Source organism: Patiria miniata, unplaced genomic scaffold, assembly GCF_015706575.1.
Source record: "Patiria miniata isolate m_02_andy unplaced genomic scaffold, ASM1570657v1 HiC_scaffold_20, whole genome shotgun sequence".
Lineage (NCBI taxonomy): Eukaryota > Metazoa > Echinodermata > Asteroidea > Valvatida > Asterinidae > Patiria > Patiria miniata.
In genome coordinates, this window is record NW_024037059.1 from 14,204,078 (window position 1) to 14,219,550 (window position 15,473).

The window sequence follows — 15,473 nt, forward strand, 5'->3', positions numbered from 1 at the left end:
TTTTATTATGTTGATGGTTTTTTTAATAACGGTACGTGGAGTTGAATATAGTCATTTTGCGCGCCCGGACATTGTGGGAAGTTTCATACGCGCGAAGTTTGTTGGTAGTCATCAATCACTTCAAACTATGTTGTGTACTTTGTTAACAAAAATATGCTGTAAAATTCATTAGCTAAAGATATTTAATATTGAATTGAAAGTACAGTTGAATATGAAACTGGCTTATTGAAAAAAGAGGTTCACGGGGTTGCTCTCATTGAGAAAGTGCAGAGACTAGAAAATGGGATGCAGTTCCAACTGTACTATAGGCACCCCGTGCAATATAAGAACAGTAACAAGGTCGTTTCTATAACTGCCGCATCTTTAGTCAAAAAGCATAGTCAAAATCCCCCCTTCTTTTCTTAAACTGATATTGTGATTACTTTTCCATTTTAAGTCCATGAATGCTTCTTAAAACCTTATGACTGAAAATCATCCAAATGCATTTTCTTTTTAAACCAATGCAGACCTGCTGCGTCCTATCTTTTAGAAATGCAATTATTATGGGATTGAACTTTGAAACGGGAATAAAGCTTTCGAAAATGTAATACATCCTATCCTTAGCCCGAATGACTTTTGAAGCGGCCTTAACCGCTCAAAATAGCCTTAACAGTTAGTGTATAATTATATTGCTGCAGTTATGTAGAAGCTGTACAGATAATACAGGGCGAGTCAAAAAAGCAGAACCCAAATCCCAAAAATTATATTTCATATTTAAAAAAATATGTAGCACCAAAAATAATAATGACTGGAAAGCCAAGTTAAATTTAGATTAAACAAATTTCCGAAATTGCTTAATCCGTTCAAAGATATCACGATTTAAACACAATGACACTTTTAACCTCTTTCATCCAAAATGTGATTTTAAAGGGAATATACAACATTTGCAAACATCGAAAAATAATACTACCATGTTTTAACGAAATACCTTACTAGGATGTTGGTAAATGACAGTCTAAAGCATCCTGTAAAATTATGACACCTGGTGTCGAGTCATTTTCAAGAAAATTGTATTTTTGTATACATTTCCACGGTGGTCGGCCGACCACCGTTGGAAAAACCTAACTATTTTTCAACTACTGCTCCAAATTTACAATTTTTTTCAGTCCAAATTTTGTTTGCCATTGGTTACATGTTCATGAACGGGTGCAGGCCAGCTAGACTGGTTCCCTTACCTTACAACTTTTCCGACATCTATAAATTGATCCATTTATCTTTAGTGGAGTCAGGGAACCACACTACTTAAACAGTTTTGTTTTTCTTGGTTTTCCAAGCATGTTCGAACACAAAACTTCAAACATGTCAGTTAAACAATATTTGATATATTATAATTACCCCTCAAATAGTTCATTTCTGAAAATTACAGCAAAAGCCAATGATGTACATTCCCTTTAAGGAATCGTCGTCACAATTGTCTTCAAACATCACCAGCGATAAAACCTCAGTTTAAAAGTAAAAAATATTCAAAAAGGTCCTTTTGAAGGCCCGTCTTTCAATTAAAAAAAACCCGGATTGTATAAATCCTATTGTTTCCTAACCAGGGTTGTTAATAAAGATACTGTGTACTACAGTGTTTGACAGTTGTTGAAACAGGTATGTGTCATTTTCTTTGTTGCAAACAGACAGAATACACAATAAATTGCTTTTTTTTTACGAGACAGGTTTTAGGGTAATTGCGTTTAAATGGTGATATTTTTTTGACGGAATGAGAAATTTCAGTAATTTTTTTCATCTAAAAGTAGCTTAAGAAATTGGCTTTCCAATCATTGTTATTTTTGGTGCTACAATTTTTTTTTAAATATCAAATTCATTTTTGGGGGGTTCGGGTTCTGTTTTTTTTTTCTCCCACTGTATTTTAGGGTTACATGACAATTAAGCTTGAGAAAATTGCATGGTTTAGTATACACCTCCGCTGGGGGCATCTCAGAGGGTGTCCATTGTCATGCATGTTACAATGAATGGACACAGGTTTTACTCATGCCTAGCTATCCCAGCGATACAAAACCATTGCCCTCTGACCCCGCCTTAACGCATCAGCTCTATAGGCCTTCATAACCGTCACCTTATGGAAGAGTATAATGCAAGTTAGCAACTGCAAATCCTGACACGTAGGCCTATCGCTATAATATTGATTCACATTGCATTCTTAAGCATGTTTACCTGTTTAAAAGTGACTTCGCAGTTGTCAAATTCCGAGTTTTGTTTATAAACAAAATCTTTGCAAGAAACATATCATGAACAATTGATCCATTTGTCTACAACTTTGGAACAATGTGAGATTCCTTCAACGCGCCATATGCCAATTCGACAATATTGACACTATTATATTATTCTAGAAATATTCAGAAAGCCTGTGCGTGTTTCCCTCTGTAACCCTGCAGATGTTTTCATGATACAGCTAAACGCGTGTGCCATTGTGCTTATATTAACATATGACAGGCGTCCAATACATGAGGAATAGCAATGAAAATTCTCGTATTTCGAGAAATCGATACTAGTGACATTAGTCATCCATTTCAATTCGTGACTAAGAAGTAATTTCAGCAGATCCTTTTCAAGGATGGTACCAGTATGGCTTTTTTTTTTAGTAACAGTCTTCCATTCGTTTTCTTAAACTTCAAAACTACAGAAACTGTTCCTCAACTGCTTCCGTCCTCAACTGTGTCCTTCCAATTTGATTGTTTCACATTCGATCTGGACCGAAGCATTTTTATTTTCATATAAACTGATTTTTATTTGATTACGTGCATCTTCATAAAACACACTAAAAACAGAAAGAAAAAAAGCCACCTGATATTTAACATCAAAGATATAGACTCGAATAATACATTTTCATCTCATTTTTTTTCTTTCTTTTAAGTATATTCTTACATTACAAGCGAACGTTACCTGCGTCGTACCGATTTCTCACGTAGCACATGCTTAATGGCAAATACACCGAAACTTGGCTTACCATGCACACGCGTAGCCATATAAAAGTATACATGACCTGCTCTTTGCAATTATTATTGTATGCCCTTGAATTTGGCTTCAATATTTATTGAATAAAATAGTCCACAGATAAATCTCCACACGATGCAGAAATTCGAGGCTGGCATGTTTAAACAGAAGTGTTTGGAAGACGTTTAAAATGGGAAAATTTTAACTCAGTACTGAAAATCTGAAACGTGAATACGGCTTTTACTAAACCACCTAGGCCTAAATGTTACGTTGTCAAGCGTCCAGATAGTTGAGAAAAGTGTGTGGAAATATCCTTCAAACATCACTCAAAGTTAATTGTTCTCTCCCAAATAATGTTCTTTAACAACGTATTAACCCCCCCCCCCCCCCATATGGTTTCCGTCCTTTCTTTAGTCAGTCAACGCGGTATTCATGAGGATTATGTACAACTTTTCACCGTGGAAATTTCGTGGTCAAATTTCAACCAGTCACCATGTTTGAAGGGACAAAATGGTCAACTGCGCATGTCTGGAACACGTGCGCGCTGGATGCAAATTGAAAAGTAGCGCCAATTCATCAGCCAATCATCAGCTGTTGTGAAAGCTGGCTCACAAAATTTGCATAATAGCATGGGCGAAGTATAAACTTTTCAAGAAACGGGGAATCTTTGTTGATAGCCTTGTTTCTTTTTATGGCAGTGAGAACATTTAAGGACAAAACAGTGTTGACAATTTGCCTCTAGGTATACACCAATCATGCTCCGACGCATGAGTAATACAAATGAACATTCTCGGTTTTAGAGAAATTGATACAAGTGTTTACCCCAACAGGGGCTTAATCCATAAAGAGATATACATTTACAGAGTATCATTTTCAAGAATGGTGCCAGTCTGGCTATGGTATTGATAAGCAATTAATGCAATGATAGTCTTTAACATGTTACATTAAAGAGACTGCTCGTTTTCATCCTTTTCCTTATTTCTGCCCTAAATTGTTGATCTTCTGGCATTCTTTACGACTAAAGCATGTGTACTTCTCAGCCTTTTTCGATCACGTAGCATCTTCACGAACTGGTACTAACAATAAATTATAATCAAATTAAGACATTTTCATCGGACATTTTTTTTTCGGATGTAGGCCCTATGCTTCATTGTAGGCCTACTTTAAGGTATTTCTTTAAACTCTACCGGTGACTTATGAATATTCATAAAGATGTTTCCCAACGGCATGCAGGGACAACAGAGTATTTAAGGCCAAGTTTGCAGATTTCTTGTATTTTGTACCGAACAGGTAAGTGGCGCTAAGGACTGTGTTTTTCTGAATGTTGTATGTACTGCATGCAGTTAACGTGAGATTCACATTCATTGCGAATCACAAACTGACAGACGGACCTATAGTTGCTTGTCTGTTGAATTTATTTCTTGATAGTACATTTTTTTATCAATATCAATTAAAATTTTAAGAAAAAAGGTGTACATTTGTATTCCCGAGGAAAACATCAATCGGAATCTAAAAACTTTTCCTGCAAGCTACAAGTACCGGTAGAGCCGTTTTATGCATGCGTGTATATTCAGCTGCTTCGATATTACCTTCTTAAACTTCATGCCTGTGCAGGAAAATAATTGTATACATTTCCTGTTTTCTTTGTTTGTTTATTTACTTGTTGTTACAGTTTACCTTCTACCCGAAAGATATACTATTCATATGCTGTGAGTTGTTGGCGTTGACAAAATGAAGTTAATAATTGTGAGCTGTCTGGTCATACTTGGCCTGGTGTTGTTAGGTGAGTAAAAAACACCTGCTTATTGGTTTGTCCTATACATCAGATGATTTTTCTCCTCTCCGATCAAACACTCTAAACCCGGCGCACATTATTAGACATTTGGCCCTTAAGAGTTCAGACTAGACGTTTAAATTGAGCTTTTACGCGATACTGCATGAAATTATTTTGGCACAAGTTGATCTTTTTGGCTGAAATATTTTCGCACTTTTCCTTTTATTTTGTTCCAAAGAGGACGCACGTTGTGATGGCCATTCCGGGGAAAGCAAGCGAGGTATGTACATGTCAGCACGGGATATGAATTATTTGTTCAAAAATAGATGAGGAGAAGATAAAGAAATATCCCCTCTTTTGTGATAACTGCTCAAAGTTTTCTTCAAATTCAATGTTCTAAAATACAACGAATCTCAAGTAAATGTTTCAGAGCTGCATATAATATTATTGTATATAATTTTTAGGTATTAATACAGAATTTCCAACGGCTCTCAATACCCCAATCTTTTCAAGCCTCCACTACAATTCGCTTTTAATTAACAATAACAAGGATATATAATAAGTTTTATAATCACTTTAATTAAATATCTTCCTCTGTAGATACCACGGTTGAATCCGGACACGAAGAGCAAGATTTAGATCGTAAGTACATGTATAATTGATAGCTGCCATCGATACACAACTACAATGCCTTGTCCGTATCAGCGGCTATCGACTGGTAGATAGCTCTCACGTCGTACGCGGTTTGAGGCTATATTCATGAAATATAAGCTTTTTAAATGTGAAATAGGTATCAACCAATTTCGTGGCCTGATGTACCTTTCAGAACGAACTTCGCATCTTGCCTTCCGAGAATTACACTCCGCCGAACCTTTGAAAAGGGGCGGCCCCGTCGGTCCATCCGGGGAGGGTCTATCCAAACAACACAGGCGCAAGAAAGGCTAATACCGAGTAGTGGACAACTTGCATGCTAATCTGGCAAGGTAATGAAAATGAATACTGCACGTGCAACGCCATATGTTTATATGGACAATGTTCTGTGATGTAACACTGACAGAGTTTTGCTAGTAACCGAAACGTTTCTCATATAAAAACGTTGTCTATTGAGATAAGACGTCGCAGTTACAATGTATGGTTCGATCAGATCAAACAATTCCGAGCAAAACTTTACACAATCATTTCTATTTGTCAAACTCATATTCTACTTAAATTCTGCAAAATTCAACTGAATCATTCTTTACATTGATGAAATGGAGGCTATCAACTCATCCATCATGTGCTCATTAATTTGTACAATGAAAGAGTGAAACAAAACTGCAGTTTTGTAACGTTCGTATTTGTTTCTCTTTTCAATGCAGAGCTAGCGGAGACATGGACGCAGAGGATTCTGAAAGCTGGTGCTGCTCTGACGCCATACTTTAGAATCGACAATTTTAATTTCGGGACTTATTATACAGGTGTTGGTGGTAAAACTTTCCTATTTTAATTTAAGTGTTAATATTATGCTTGTGTTTGCTCTTCTAAGCTCTAACATTTATGACATTCGGGGTGACGAATCCGTTCCGTACAACTTAGTTATATTCGCTGCATTTGTAATTCTTGAGAGAAACGATTTGTTTTCTTTTTCTTTTTGATATTGCGGATATTCGTGTGTAAGACGATTGTACCAGCTTTTCATTGGTGGAACGCTTTTCATGCGTTGAAGGCCAATACATGAAACATACATTTCCTGCACTTACATGTACATTTCTCAACAGCTGAGCTTGGAAACACATAATCATGTATTAAAATTGAAAATAATCAACTTAAAGAATGGAACCAAACAAATCTAAGGCTAAAAGTGGTATGACGTACAATAAGGGAGCCACAACACAATGGGTGACACATTAACACCAATAGACATTCCATCAAACTTAGTAGGCAAAGTAACAATCGAGTGTCAAATGTGATAGTGATGGTCGATATTCAAAACATTATACAGGGTGACCCAAACAAAAATGCAACCCTGAAACATCTGCTTTTTTTTTTTTTTTAAAGGATCAGTGGATTTTGATGATTTGGGTATCAGATTAAAGCTGAGAGCTTTTTTTTTTGAATACTGAAAAAAAATCATGAAAATAGCGTTTGGATTGCTGAGAAAATGCCAATTTTTATATGTACATTGTAAAAGCAGCCATTTTTCATCCTGTACACAAACCACAGTAAAGAGATGTCCTAATTCTCACAAACAACGCGGCACATAATGACAAGAGTGCAAATGAATTTGATGGAAATACCTTTTATGTTCCAGCTGAACAGGTATCTCATCCCTTTTAGTCCTATTTTAAACCTTTTCAGCATCATAAATATGTCAAAATATTAAAGACATTGCACAAATGAAGGATAATTGCACAGTGGGCTTACTATTGGAAATAAATTTTTCCACTGTTTGAAGTATTTGTGTACAGGATGAAAAATGACTACTTTTACATAATTGGCATTTCCCCAGCAACCCAAAGTGCTATTTTCATGACTTTTTTCAGTATTTGAAAGAAAAATCCCTCAGCTTTAATCTGATACCCAAAACATAACAATCAACCGATCCCCCTTTTTTTAAGCCAAATATTTTACCATAAAATAGCTGTAATTTTGGTAACTTATTATTCAAAACATTGTAGAGGATTTCACCAATGAATATCTATACTTTAGGCAATATTAAGGTTTTGAGAGACAGAAATTCACATTTATTAAAATATTCAACTTTTAGGTGTATTGAGTATTCTTTTTAAACATGCGCTTCAATGATTTTAACTTTATTTCACTATAATCTAACTTCAAATAAATATTTTGTCCGTGTCTCATTATAAAACCACTGAACGTGCATAATATTTGTACCTGTTATTCTTGTCTGTTTTAGGCCTAACAAATATCATCAGTAATCTTTAAGTGAAAAAGTATTTTCACACAAACTGATTTGTAAAGTCCGCGATGACCGATAGGGCATGTTGTGAACTTGAGCGAATGATAATACATCGCGCCATTTTGTCACGTATGACGGATACACCGAAAGGTTTGCTTCCTATTCACACGTGTAAGCCTGTACTAAAAGTATGAATGAACTTTTTCTTGCAATTGTCTTCCCTTGAAATTGGCTTCAATATTCATTGGGTAAAATAGTCAACAGGTATAATCTCCACATGATGTAGAAATTCAAGGAGGGCATACAAAGGGTTTATAGGTCTATAGGTCAAAGGGTTTTGGAATTATGGCTAATTAATAATTCATATGTACAAATGGTAATTCTGCTCGTGTACACGACGTATATGGGAAAATTCAGTTTTCACGGCGCGTAGCACCAGAAAATTTGTTGCTGCACAGCAACCCGTGGTCCGATTTTTATGTTTTTGGTATCAAAAGATGATATGATTTCCATGATAGTTAAGGTGAAAATTTAGGAACTAAAGAACAGCAAAATTTATAAACCAATTGGCAGAGGCTTTGTAAGATTTTGTCAACTGAGTTTGGCTTAATTGCAGATACAAATTTGGTTGTTTAATTTGCCATGGTGATAAGATTGTTAAGTACTATAAGGACTAGCAACCATGGAAAAACAGGGCAAGATGAAAGGATGAGGAATTTCTAAAGTTATTAAAAGTTTAAAGCTATATGTAGCTTCAGGAAAGTTGTATTGACCAAAATGTTAGCAATTATAGGAAGGGAGAAAATGAGAGTCCAATAATCCAGAGAAAACTTCATGTATGGGCCTCCAATCAAAAAGATTTATTCAGTGTCAAAAAGAACTGCCAAAGGTCAGAAACAGATTGAAAGGGAGAGAGTCTGTATAATTTGTCAGCTACGTGTACATGCAGCGGCGTAGCTAGGGTTCTCATCCTGGGAGGGGGAGGGGGAGGGGGGCATGTGGGGGCTTGAGGTTACAATGGAGGGGCTCCCAAAAATTTCAGCCCGGTAGACAAAAGGTGACATCAAATAGTGGGTGGGGACGGGGGACACCATCTTCACACGAGGGCACTGTTCAAAGTAACATATATCATGGCTACATTAGACAATAACTACCACTATTCGCTTTCCAAGGGATGTTACAGCCACTTGCGAAAAAATATAGTTTTGGTGAAATACGCACAAAATCGCGGGGAAAAAAGGGACTTTATGGTCTTCCAGCTAATCATAGTTACTCATACTGCTGTGTTTTTCTCCAGATGCTAAATTTTCTTTGAAATAACAGAAAGCCAGACAGATTATTTCACAGGGTGTTCTGTACTGCTACAATCTTTACTTAATCCAAGTAAGCATTTTAATAATAGTGTGGGGAGGTTAATTTTGGGACAAATGCAAATGATCCTCTATAATATATGCCTTTAAATAATTTGGAGGAAAAAGCTTTAATTCATAGTTATTGTTCACGTAACTCTCTCCTATGAAACATAAAACCTGCTCCATCAATCTAAAAACATGTGCATCATACTGTAAGAGGTTGGCAGCAAAAGAGAGTTTAAATGTACAATTGAAATATGAGAGTTTATCTGCTTGCAAACAACTATGACAGTAATTGAACGCTTACTGCAACTCTTTTTATTTGCATTTCTCTTTGGCGGTCCACCCGAATGAATGTTCTTTTTTGATTCTGTAGTGTATATGCATATAAAAATTCAAATCACAGTAATCATTTAATGAAGGAAAATCTCAATTCCTCTAGCTGTCTTTCTGAAATGATTGTTATGATCATTGCTGAGAAATCATTTTCAATTCTCTTTCTTCTTCAAATTACAATGTAGGGCAATTCCACGGTAACGGAAGGACGTTTTCACTCATTAAACAAAATTTCAAATGTGTGTATCACAGACACTGTTAATAGTTACAGCAAACAAATGTCACAATTGTATTGCTATAATGCTACCTTCAATTTCCTCACTTTTGGGGGGCATGAATACCTCTCGTTTATGAATTATGAATATTAATGAGGTCGGTATTGGAAGGACGGTAAAACGGACAAGGGTTTTCCAACTTACTCGCGTTTTGCGTAAACTCTGTGAATTTTATGGGGCAATTATATTTTAAAGGTAGGAAATGGAATCCCTGAAGCTTTATCAATACTTTACCACCTTTCATTTGACTTTAAGTGTTTCGGTAATATAATTACAACGTTTTAAGTGGATTATAATTTGGTAACGGAAGGACGGTAACGGAAGGACTAAAGGTTTACTCAATTATAGCATGAACAAAATGTGAATTTACACTAATTATACAAGTGAAACAAATTGCTGAAATGTGTAACTGAATGTGAAATCAACAATATGCAGACCTGGCATAAATAATCATACCCAAAAAACTATTGAGATAAAGATAGAAGCCTGCTAATTAATGATAACAAAAGAAATATGAAAACAACCAAAAACACGTCATTCACGAACACAAGACAACTACAGAAATGAACTTCAAATCCATCACCTCAATCCTTAAAAGTTTAAATACATAGTATTTGAGCACTTGAGCATATTGGTTAGGCCAAAAAAAAAAATAGTTCTGCTTCCGATTACATGCCTTTCAAAAATAGGGTCGGTCGGTCGGAAATCTTTTTTTTTTGGCCAATTTTTTTTATGCAGATTGAATGGAGTATTCAATTATATGCGAAGTTTTAGCCTGAACTATTTCTATTGCACTACGAAAACTATACACGAAATGGCAACAAAAAGTGAGTAAAACCTACCTTTAATTATTGTCAATATATTTACGTTCGATAATTTCAAAAAATAATGGAAAATTCAGGCCGTTCGCACCATATGCACAACGCTAGTCAAGACGCGGGGAGCTGGCCAAAACTCCGAGGTGTGTAATGCGTGCGTGTGTGGCGAGCGGCCCACCATGGGCCGTCAGAGCTGTTTTTACCGTCAACAATTTCGGGAAACACGCGGCATGTATCACTCCAAATACGAGTAGTGCGATCTCAAAATGAACTCCTGAACACAGAAAATACATACACAGACAAGCTAGATCAATTCTGTAAATTAACTTGCAAAAATGTTCTTTCTCCATTGGTGTTTTCTTGGCATTTTTACGATGTCGAATCCTACCAGTTGACAGTGGCCTGCACTGTACTGATAGCGCGCTATCGGTCACATAGCTAGCTATGGACTGGTTACCGCATTTTCATTATGTCTTCTAAATTGGCCCCTGCGCGGCGCGGCGGGAACCAGTCGTCGCCACGTGATTATAGTCACCGTGCGTGACATCGAATTGCGAAGTAGTTATATCGCGAAACGAATTTGTAATAACGGAGGTTTCTTTGAAAAAAAAGCGAATGTAAGTAAGAAAACAAATAAATACAAGCATTTTTGGATGCAAAAGGGTTGTTGAGAGGTATTTTGTGAGAGACAGAAAAGACAGATTTTATTTGTATTTATTCAATTTTTTTTTTTTTGGTTTTTTTTGGAATTGCCGATAACATTTTTAGGGTCGCAGCCTAAAAATAGGGTCGGTCGGGTAACCGGAAGCAGAACTATTCTTTTTTTTGGCCTTACATGTTCACCAACAACTTTTAATAATAATACCGGTAGGTTCAGTGGTTTCTTAAAGAGGGGGGGGGGGGGACCAGCCTACATGTGCAAGGTAAAAACATCTACCGGTAGAACTGATGGCTTCAGAATCATTGTGCTTTTAGGTGTTGCTTTTAATTGAACTCTAAATTCAATGTTTGAAATCAAATTACAATGATTTAGAGTAGTAACAATTAACTTATAAACATCCAAACTGAAGTTGTTCACTTGGGCATAATTTGTCAAAGATTGCACCTCACATGTCTTACACATGTAAATTGAATGAAAGTGCCCCAAAGTACCGGTACTTTCTTTCATCTCATTTTTGACTTAATTTGTTTCTGGAATGGCTTCACAGAAATTGTATCTTTCTCTATTGTCCATGAGTGCTGATGGCAGCAACTTTATGATTTGATTTTCTGCAACAACTCCATACATGTACAAGACCAGTACATGTACATCGGCATATATGTACATATGTACATGTACATTGTACATACATGCCTGTGCCATCCTTTGTAATAAACACCTTGCCCTGCTTATCCCGCTTTTGTGAAGGTGGGTCACATGAATGTCCTTTCAATGCTCATTATACATGCATGTATTTGCAGACTTTTAGCTTTCATTTGATGCCAAATTTGTTTAAGTCACATGTATTTGAATTTTTTGGTGTCATGTCCACTTTGGTGTGGAATTGCCCTGTATTGTCCAGGATGCTACAGGTAAAAGTATCAAAAGTTCTTTCAAACAGAATGTTGAGGACAAAAATCAAATTCACAAGAATCAAGTGAGAGAATTATGGTCTTGTACTGACATAATTTCATTTACAAGGGAAATCTGAGGTTCATTGGTGCACATTGTGATGAGTTTTGATGGAGCAGGTTGCATTCTTGATTTGACTCACCCTTAAGGTCATCCCAGTCACCATGATGATGGTCATCCAGCCTGTCCTCAGTGTCCTGCCTAGCCTAGGCACTGCTTCTTCTTTCGTATGGCGTGCACAGCCTACAGTTGTAGGCCAAAGGTAGACATCCAGGCCAGGGCATCATCGGCTACGGTGTGAATGGCTTTGATGTCGCTGGGGAAAAGCCTCAGTGGGCAGTCATTCACGATAGTCTAGGCACTGGTCTGGTCCATCCAATCCAGCCTCAGCATGGTTCACAAAAGTCAGTCTCTTCTGAGGACAGATTAAATAAAAACCAACAGTCAAACCTTAATTTGCTAATTTCCCTTTCAAATTCCCAGTCAAGCATTCTCGTTGTCTTGCTTTCCACGACAACGCACCAGACGAAAATTGAACTCAATTGCGGCGCCTGAAAGCGGTGTGGTACCCACATACATCGCGCGCGCAGATTTTTTTCGATGTCATCACGTGGTGCATACATTTACATAATTAGCAAAACAAAATGGATGACAGCCGTTGGAAACGGCGTTTTTTTTACAGACAAGCCACCGAATTGCCAATATTTTTCACATTTTTTGTGTGTGGTCTGTTTCAAGTCGATCATTAGGCTTCGTAAATGACTGCTGAATGTATGAGGTATGTAAATGAACTCTGGGATGAGATATTAGAGGTGAAAATGAAAAATTTTTGAGAGGCCATTTTTTTAGGGTCTCTTGCTACCACATTCTAACGAACAGGTTATGCCTCCAGCGTTACATGTGAATGAATATGGAGCATGTCAGCTGGAGTTACTCCAGACTGGGACCTTAAGTGCTCAAAACGATGCAAAAAAAGATCAGGCCAACTTTACTCACTCTTTAACCAGCAAATTCCTCCAAATCTGTTACTGGGTAAAATAATAGTTTCTCAGTATTTCACCAACCAAGTTTGAAAACTCAATTCCATTTTTAAAGGAGAGTTTTCTTCCATATTTGGCAGTAGCTTGCACAAGAGAAGGAAGTCAAGTGATTTCAAAATGAGGCTAAAGACTAGACTTCTACATGTCCATCCATGGTCCAACTGTTTGACATGACTGGCTTCTTCATTCATTGTCATCAGTCTGGTGCCTGACTAAGGGGAAATGTGCAGAAATAGTGGTATGGTACCCGACATCCTATATATTTCTTTTGGCACAGTCAGCTGACAGTTGATTAATGCAGTACTGAAGAGTTGTTGGACTGGTTGTTTCATGTGCCAGTCTATTTTCTTGTATTGCATGTTTTCAGTACCTTAAGTTTTGGGACTCTCATACACAGTATTGAGAGTCCCAAATTTTCGGACTAGAGTTACTCAAGCTACTTCTAAAGTAGCTGGAGTTACCCAGCCCTAAATTTTATCATTGGGTTGTCATTTAGGGCTGGAGGACAGTTTTCACATGAACCAGCAGAGTTGGCAGGTCCCAAAAAAAATTCGAAAATGTGCAATTTTGTCCCTGTTGCACACTAATTTCAACTGGAACTCACCCAAACCTTGCCTGGAATAACCATTACACAGGTCCTTGAAGTAAAAAAAAACGATCCACTATGAAGATTCAGCCTACAACTGTAGTGAAAAAACGAGGCAAAAATCGACAACCTTGCGGTCATGGCGAGGCCCGCAATTGGATTTGTGCACAGCGTGTTTACCAGTTCGTTCTTGCCGGCTGCGCTGGCTGATGGCGCATGACGTCACGCGGAAGCGGATTACCCGACGACTGTTGAGGTTTACCACTCGCATCATAGCTGCGATACTGGACGGCAACCAAAGTTTGCCGGTTATCGTGCATGAAACAGTCGTCAGGTATAATCCGCTTCCGCTTGACGTCATGCGCCATCAGCCAGCGCAGCCGGCAAGAACAAACTGGTAAACGCGCTGTGCACAAATCCAATTGCGGGCCTCGCCATGACCGCACGGTTGTCGGTTTATGCCTCGTTTTTTCACTGCAATTGTAGGCTGAATCTTCATCGTGGATCATTTTTTACTTCAAGGACCTGTGTAATTAAAATTAGTGTACAGTTGAAATTAGTGTGTAACAGGGACAAAAATGCACATTTTCAAAAAAAAATTTCGAATTATTTTTTGGGACCTGCCAACTCTGCTGGTTCACGTGAAAGCTGTCCTCCAGCCCTAAATGACAACCCAATGATAAAATTTAAGGCTGGGTAATTCCAGCTACTTTCTAAAGCAAAAATAAACTACAAACTAAGCCTAAATGTGAAAATCAAAATTTGACAAAGTTCGACATGTTTTTGTACATGGTGGAAGTGTACCCTTTATTTACGGAGGTAGTCCAGTAAATTGGCCACTATCTCCGCCCATGCAGCAGCCCGTCTTACACCACGCCCCCCCCCCCCCCCCCCCGCCCATCTAAAGCAGACGTTTCAAGGCTCACACATCCCACGACTGACGGCGCAATTTTTGCATCATAATTGTTTCCAAAATTAGTTTCAAATAAAGTTTACTTCAACACTCACCAAGTTGGCGGACCATTAATTCATCAAATTACTGTAATTGCAAGGCTCATAAAAGTCATTTACGGCGTAAAAAGTTCTCGAAAATTGGATGACCAAATGTGTCAAAATTCACGGTTTCGGCGAAAAATCAAACATGGCCGACTGAAAATCGGCTGGTACCTGGCGGATGCACATAAATGCTAGGCGTATGATGAGTACCAGGGAAACACGTGGATTGAAAAATTCAAAGCTTTATTCGGCGCGCGCAGCGCGTGGTAGCCTCGATTAAAGCATTGGCAGGATCGCTGCATGGCCATGCTGGTTGCCCTTCATAGTATACACGTACTGCAGTCAACATTGATCACTCCAAAACGACTTGAATAAAGATAGCATATGCCATACTATGCAGATATATTACAATATCCTTTATCATTTAAATTTTCCAGGAGCGAGCGAGCCGGGAGGCATTTTCAAACGTAGAGTCTGTTTCCTTCCGGCCTAGGCTTCAGGGGCTTGGTTCATGATTTTAACTGGTCTCCGACTAGGAAACTCGAATCAGATCAGTCAAGTATCAGCCCAATTTTCTGCTGCTGAATAAGTAATTGATTTATGAAGCAAAATGTTAATTTATTTAATAAGAAAAATTGTCGAGCCGAACAGCAGGCTATATAAACCGAGGTTGACGGGGGGGGGGGGGGGATTTATCCAATATGTTGATATGACAAGGTTTACCACGCTACTAGACATTTATATTACAGAAGTTATTGGACCATTGCCAATTTTCCTCGTCGAGAATACATTTTCAAAACGAATAA

General features: G+C 37.7%; 1 long non-coding RNA gene across 1 annotated transcript in view; it reads right to left on the reverse strand.

Moving 5' to 3' along the window:
- LOC119727479 overlaps nt 1–14,983 on the reverse strand; it is a 43,517-nt gene extending 28,534 nt beyond the window's left edge. Inside the window, exons 1-2 of the long non-coding RNA XR_005270973.1 lie at nt 14,680–14,983; nt 12,188–12,460 (exon numbers count right to left, since the gene is read on the reverse strand). This is a non-coding gene — a long non-coding RNA (uncharacterized LOC119727479). The remainder of the gene's footprint in view (nt 1–12,187; nt 12,461–14,679) is intronic.
- Between the last annotated feature and the right edge of the window lie 490 nt (nt 14,984–15,473).